General features: G+C 37.8%; 1 long non-coding RNA gene across 1 annotated transcript; it reads left to right on the forward strand.

Moving 5' to 3' along the window:
• The first annotated feature begins 573 nt into the window (after positions 1–573).
• LOC118483356 lies at positions 574–2,618 on the forward strand. The gene is made up of 3 exons (XR_004870514.1): positions 574–711; positions 1,227–1,293; positions 2,399–2,618. It is a non-coding gene; the product is annotated as an uncharacterized LOC118483356 (long non-coding RNA).
• Positions 2,619–7,692: the final 5,074 nt, after the last annotated feature.

Below are 7,692 nucleotides of genomic sequence, written 5' to 3' on the forward strand. Positions count from 1 at the left end.
TGAATTTACAAAACATTTTATATAATTGTTTTTTATGCCGCTGACACGTGAAATCCATACCACCGTCACCGTCGTAGTCGTCGCCGGTAGGTCCGCCGGGAGATAAGAAAAGCGAGCCTAAGAAGAAAAACCTAGAGGTACCGAAACCCTCAGGGGTTAAATTATCGTGATGGAAAGCAAGTGGAATGAGAGCAAATGGAGGTGGTGAGATACTATTATGCTGCATCTCAAATCGAAGATCTGAAACCGATCAATCGGTGAAATTGAAAGGCCATTTGTGAAGAGTTTTGCTGATCAGCGGTGAGGGTTTAGAGAAGCCATTAGGTATTTGTAACACCCCTAAAATATAAAACTTTATATTGAAATTATAAAGTATAAAATAAACAAAAATAAACTAACTAGGAATAAATAACCTAGTTAGACATAAGTCTAGTTAAAACAAGAAACTTGGTTGAAAACATGGAAAAAATCTAACTTAATAATAGATGGGGGACCAAAGTTGTCAAGTGTGAAACTTTAATTATTAAAACAAAATAAAAATACCAAACACACACTTTAAGTGTGTGTGTTGGTCGTACAAAACACAGGGGGCGACCAAGAAACCCCCATCAAACCCTAGTTCATCTAAATTGCTCAAATTGAAGACCAAATTCGGATCCAAATCAAAATCCAAGCATAAAATAGTGATCTCCTCTGAAAAGGGGTCATGAGGTATGTAAATTTCATAGAAAATTTCCATCTAAATTTCTGATTTAACACAAGAAAATTCGAAATTCATGTTGCATGAATGTTGTTTGGATGAATTTGGAATGATGTTGAGTTTAGAAATAAACCCTAGTAAATTACATATTGAAATTTTGCTCATTACATGTGAGATTCATAATCACCATTGAAGGTGTTAAGTGGGTTTTGTAGAAACATGTTAAACACTAGGATTATGATTGTTATTCTAGTGTAAATTGAGTTCTATGAAGTGAATTCAGAATTATTGATGTTAAAATTGATGTGAATTTGCTTAATTGATGTTAATCTTGGCTAAATGACAAGTTATGAACTTGTTTATGAGTTGTGTGAAATCATGCCCTTAAGGTGTTTGTAAAAATGCCTAAAAGAAGGCTTAAAACTGAAATTGGAATTAAAACGCGTAATTGTAAATTATGGCAAACTAATGCGTTATATGTTAAAAAAAAAGAGAGTTCTAAACGGTTTGTGGTTGAACTCTATAGGAAAGGAAACCGGAACGTCAAGTGGACAAGCCGGTGGTGACGCGTGTTTGAAGGGTGTGCTTTGAAGGTACGTAACCTTGGTTTCGTTACATTATACTTTGATTTTTATTGTAGTTAATATCTTAAAATTAGCAATATGAAAGATTGTAGTCTATTGTAGAAGTGATGAAGTTCACTAGTTAATCAAAACGTGTCAAAAGATTTGTTAAAGTATGTTTGGTTTGTCACTAAGATGGTGAATTCCATTAGACAACCAAACGGGTCAAACAAGGATTTAAAAAGGTAGTTTAGAAGTGACTTGAATGTCATTTGATAATTGTGAATTATAAAAGCGTAAACCATGGAATGGAAGTGATACGCTAAGATGGACAAGCCCGGGAATGGGTAATTATGGTTAGAAATCAATGACGGTGAATTATGCAAGTATGTAACCGTGACCCCGTTACATTATGTTATTTGAATAATTGTGGGTATTGAAATTGTGTTTATTAGAAATGATAGCGTTAGTAAAAGTGATGTAGATCACTAATAGCTAAACGAGTCGAAAACTTGAATTGAGAATGTTTGGTAGTCATTAGAAATGGAGGATTCCATAAATGAGCCAAACGGGTCGAATAATTGATTAGTATGTAGTAAAAGTGTGTTTAGAATAGCAATTGGTGATAATGAATCACAAGAGCGTGAAACCATAGATTTGGTAATGAAACTCCGGTGATCGTAAGCCTCGGATGTTGGGTAAATGCGCGTTGAGGTCATAGAAATTGTTAGTGATTGAATTAGTGCAAAAACTATATGGGTCAAATAAATACATTAGGTGTTTATAGACTTCCAGCCCGTACACTCTATTTTTGACACAATGATCATAGTAGACACGTCGGTAATTTAAATACGGACTTGTAGGGAAAAGAATCACTAAAACCGGACTTACGGATCAAAAGTTATGGCAAATTGAAGTTTGGAATGAAAATACTTGGAGCTGGGAATGTACAGCACCAGCAACAAACAACATTCTGTGAAAAACAGGGCTTGGCGTGACGCCAAGCCCCTTCGCGTCACGCGACGCCTTCAGTCCGATTTTTTTTTTATTTTTCTTGTGTGTTTGACCTTTAGAACTTGGTTATACTCATTGTAGCTTCAATAAAACTAATGTTTATTGTGGTTTTTAACCTTAGGTGATGTTGGCACTAACCGGGAGATGATCGAGCTAACTTTTGAGGAACCGAACACTACCTACAAGCTTCCGCATCAGTTTATCACTTAATGGATTATATTTTGGGAATGTAAACAATTAACAATTAGTTTTCGAACGTTTTAACTTAGTACCAAGTTGTCTAAACTTTTGCTACTTATGAATTCCATGTACGGAATCTATGCTATCTAAGTATGTTTTTACTTAAAATGTTTTTAAACTGTTATTATATTTAAGAAATTTGGATGGGTGTTACAAGTGGTAATCAGAGCTCAAGGTTGTCAACAAAGTGTGTTCGGTTCAAGCTTGATCAATCATCCGGTAAGAATTAGTTATTTTAGTAGATTTCATTAAAACATTAGAAAATAAATACGATTGGATGTGCATGGGAAGAGTGTGTAATACACTCAAACCCGGAAAGTGCACCAAACAAGAATGGTCTAAGCAAGTTGTGAACTTGGCTAAACCAAAACGAAAGATGCAAATGATATAAAATGAAATGTTTAATAATTAGCAAAAACATTTTCAGATTCAAGAGGGCCGATGAAGGCAATGATGATACGGTGATGATTGTCACCGAACAGATGAAAGAAATATCCGGTGTAACCGGGGGCGAATCAGCATCTCAACTAACTGAAGAGATGGAAGCTAAAACTTCCGAGGAAGTCGGAAAGCCAGTAGAAGCCAGTTTTACCACAGTTTGTAGAGAGACTACAAACTACAATCCTGCTAATGGTGGAGGATGTGATGACCGAATTAAAAGACACTCTCTCACAAGAAAAAGAAGACGGAAGAGTGTTGGATGTGAACCCAAGTCCCGTAAAGAAATCGAAGCCTAATAAAGCTTCTAGGAAAGGAGTTACAGTAAGGGAATCATCTCAGTGTGAAATATGTGGAAAAACTCACTGGGGCAAATGCTACTTTAGAAATAAACTATGTCCCATTTGTAAAAAAAGTGGGACATGTGGTTGCAAATTGCCCGGGGAAGGTGTTAGTGTGTTATAAGTGTTATAACCCGGGACATAAAAGGTCCGAATGCCCGGAATTGGTTGGAACCAAAGATATAGTTGACGCAAAATCTGATACCCTGAAAGAGAAGGCAAGGTCTTCCCACATGACAGCCGCAGAGGCTAAAGCTGAACCTGATGTTGTTTCAGGTATGTTTATTACAAATTTAATTTCACCATAAATTTTATTCAATACTAGTGTGAACAATAGTTGCATAGGGGCATACATGAGTAGTGAAACGGGTGAATTATGTAAAAGAAATATATATGCATAAGAAAATAAACAATGGTGAGCATGTGAAACCGAGGCAAAAGTAATCACGATAAATGTTGCCATGGGAAGGAGTGCGCGTACACTCGAACCCGGAAACTTAATAAAGTGAATAGCTAATGTATTGGGAAGGAGTGTAATAACACCCGAACCCAGAAATTTGCAATAGTAACAGATGACAAGGACTGGTTATAGACTTGGCCAAACCAAATAAAACATGTAGAAACTTCGTTTATATCAATAAACGATGTGGATAAATTCCATACAATGATATGGAATAATAAAACGAAATGAATTGATTTTGTTATTGTAACAATGGATTGAGGTCAAAAATGAGAGACTAAGACTCAGACAGAAATATCCTCGAGAAAGAAGCTAAATGGATAATACATATTATTTGCTGCGATGAATAATGAAATATCAATAAATATGGAATTAGAACTTGGGTATGGGTAATTATCCAAGTAACATGTTATTAATCCTTATGAGGAAGAACGATAATCACACTAATAGGTGTAATTGTATAGAAGATTAGTAAAATAAACGTATTAAAAGTGTTGGAACAAAAGCGGGTAAAACCCCAAAAGCCGTATAACAATAGCAGTGATTTTATCAAATAAGGCTTAAGAAATAAACCTTCGAGATATTGATAAAAGAGATGGATCTAGGGGTCACTAACAAAAGAAATATGGTGTTCGAATCAAAGTAAACAAAAAAAATATATATAAATAGACAATTTAGAATGTCAAGGCAGAAGGACAAAGTTGACTGTCATAAGTGATGGAATTCACACGAACAAGTCAAACGAGATGAATGAAAGAATAAAAGACTTGGTTGAGCGGTGGATTTCGCTAATACGACCAAAAAAAAATCAAGAAACGAAGTCTTAATGCATGCCGGAACGGTTGCTATGAAAATAATTTCGGTAAAATACCCTATTGATAGGTAGGTTTTCAGATATATGCGTAACCAATAGACGAGAACGCGGATTAAAAGTCAAAAGACTCGGATTAAGAGTTATGACTAGAAGACGATAAAATTTTGCAAAACAGAAATTTTGTTAGTTAGGTTCAACTATTTCAATGTTGAACGGGTCGAATAAAGTATAACGCTCGGTAGTGCAAATAAGCGCAAACCTTTAATGTGACAACTCGAACTTTAGACTTACTTTGATGTAACGTTACGTGCTTACGAGAACTGAATTATATGTTGGATTTAATGAATGCTATGTTATGAATGTGCATTATGTGTGTATGTATGCTAATGGCCCGATTGCACAACACCACTCGTCCACACAAGCCTTTGGGCTTTACACTTGCTTGCGGATCACTAGGGAAGCCCAAGTGGGTTCGGCCCACTTCCCCTAACCAAATAACACTAATGGAGTTGTAACTATTCCCCACTTTTTACAAAACACACATCACACACAAGAACCTTTCTCTCTCTCGTTGCGTGGAGACCGACGGCACAAGAACCAACTCCCCATTCGGATCACATCCCTTTACTTGTAACCGGTTAGTATGTTGATTATGTTAGTATGATGATTATTGTTTGATGATGTTTGATATGCGTATTATATAGCCTAGCATGTTTGATCTAGGGTTCGTGATTAGCATGATTGATTATGAAACCGGTATTGTATGTGATGTTGTTAACAACCGAGAATCCTTGTTCGCATGATCTCTTGTGATTATAGTTAATAGTGTTTGTAAATCGGCTTTCATGTATTAATTTTATGGTTGTTGATGATGAGATAATCGGGTACTAGTTCACAGGATTTGGATGTTTGTTATATAAAAACCGGTTGATAGAATGGCTAGATGATTGGTATGAATGTTGTATGGTTCTTGATGAATTGTTTAAGTGTTGTTCATGTTGTTGTTCATACGGATTTAGTACTAGAAATCCTGTTTGATCGATAATTGCTTGAAAGAGAAACTGTTAATTGACGGTGGTTAATTTGGAAACTGATAGTGATAATTGATTTGCATAAATGTTGTAACCGATCTGCTTGAAATCAGGAAAATTGTTACACACTTGGTTGCGACACAGATTGCGAGTCGAGACCTTATGATCCCGACTCGAGACCACAACAGCATGAACCGAAACCACGGTTGCGAGTCCCGTTGCGACTCGTAACCAGACCATGACAAGCCGAGATCACCATTGCGACTCGTAATCTCCTGTTGCGACTCGTCCTGCTGTGACTCGTAATCCCCTGTTGCGACTCGAGATCGCCGGTTGCGACTCGAGACCAGTTATGCACATACACTGTTTTGGGCCTACACTGTCACGGGCCCAATCATTCTGGGCCAAACCTTTTGGACTTATGCAATTGACTGCTAATTGGACTGGTATGCATTTTATTTGAGCCATGTATGCCATTGGACTTTTATTGGGCCAGATTATTATTGGGCTGATGTTAGTATCCAAGTTAAATGGATTACTTGTCTGCTACGTGTTGTCATGAATTATACGTGCCAGTAACATGTTAACTTGTATGAAACCAACATATACTATCTAAGTCAAAACCTGACTTGTATTATAACCATGATAGGACGTGGTTGACCATTTACTAGCTTACCTGTACTCTTTGTGTATCTGCCGAGCAAACCAAGGTGAGTTCACACAGCCAAGGCATGGGATTCCCGGGTTGGGAATTGGGTTGGATTATTAAGGTTGAATAGATTCATTCGGACACCATTACTAGACTACCATACCATCGTCCTCGGTTGTGCAGGACACGTACATAAAACCTATGTACACATATGCTACTCGCTATCCTCGGTTGTGAAGGATACTCACGTAAAACCTGCGTGGACGGATATTCACTACTGCCTCGGTTGTGTCAGGCACTTACGTAAAACCTACGTAAACCCCCACGTACCCTATCCTCGGTTGAGAAGGATACTTACGTAAATCCTGCGTAAACTTGTACGTATTACTGTTCTCGGTTGTGAAGAACACTTATGGTTACGCATAGTCTAGTGGATTAATAACATGGGAAGCCCCCACCAATAGAAAACTATACTGGCCAGTAGAGCCACTTGATACTCATGAACTTACTAATACGTATTTACCTTCTGTGAACTCGCTCAACTAGTTTGTTGATTATTTGCTGCATGCCTTGCAGGACCTTAGGTACTTTATGGGAGCTTGCACAAAGAGGAGCAGGTCGTTGTGGGCAACGGATTGATAAACACTTATTACGTTTCAAACAATTATACTTATGTTGGGTTTTACATAAATGCTTCCGCTACACTTACTTATGTTGGTTTTGATAAACACCTTTCGTATTGCTTTTTATTACTTAATTACATGTTCAATATGATTGGTGGCTTGATCCTGGTCATGTCACGCTCCCAAGTGGTGGTACTCCGCGTGTGGGATTTTGGGGGTGTGACAGATTGGTATCAGAGCTATTGGTTATAGAGAACTAGGTTTTAATATGGGAAAACGTTTTTATTAAAACCAGACTATAACCAGAACAGTGCTCTCAACGATCCACAACGACGCTTCGCTCCACGTGCAAGACTCGACATCCTAGGTAATAAGGTTTATGATTATTGCCTGTTTGCTAGAATTGCTTAGAACTTTGCTCGCATTACGCTTAGATACATATGATACTATAGCATGAGAATACCTATGTGCTTACGCTTTTCTGTCATCGCCCTACTCGCGAACCACTCTCACTTACGTTACTTTTACTATGAAGATCATATCTGGACGAATCAACATGACACAAGCCCAGCTAGAGGCTCTCGTTCAAGCTCAAGTTGCTGCGGCACTTGCGGCTGCTCAAGCAGGTAGTATACCCTGCAGTATAGATTCATACTAGGATCCTTAAATCCTGCATTAACTCTCGTACTTAATCTCGTCCTATTCGTACACAATAGGTCAACACGCGCAGCAGCCTGTCTGCACATTTAAGAACTTCATGGACTGTCGTCCAAGTACCTTCAGCGGCACAAAGGGGGCAGTGGGACTCCTCCACTGGTT

This window comes from Helianthus annuus, chromosome 10, assembly GCF_002127325.2.
Source record: "Helianthus annuus cultivar XRQ/B chromosome 10, HanXRQr2.0-SUNRISE, whole genome shotgun sequence".
NCBI classification, from domain to species: Eukaryota; Viridiplantae; Streptophyta; class Magnoliopsida; order Asterales; family Asteraceae; genus Helianthus; species Helianthus annuus.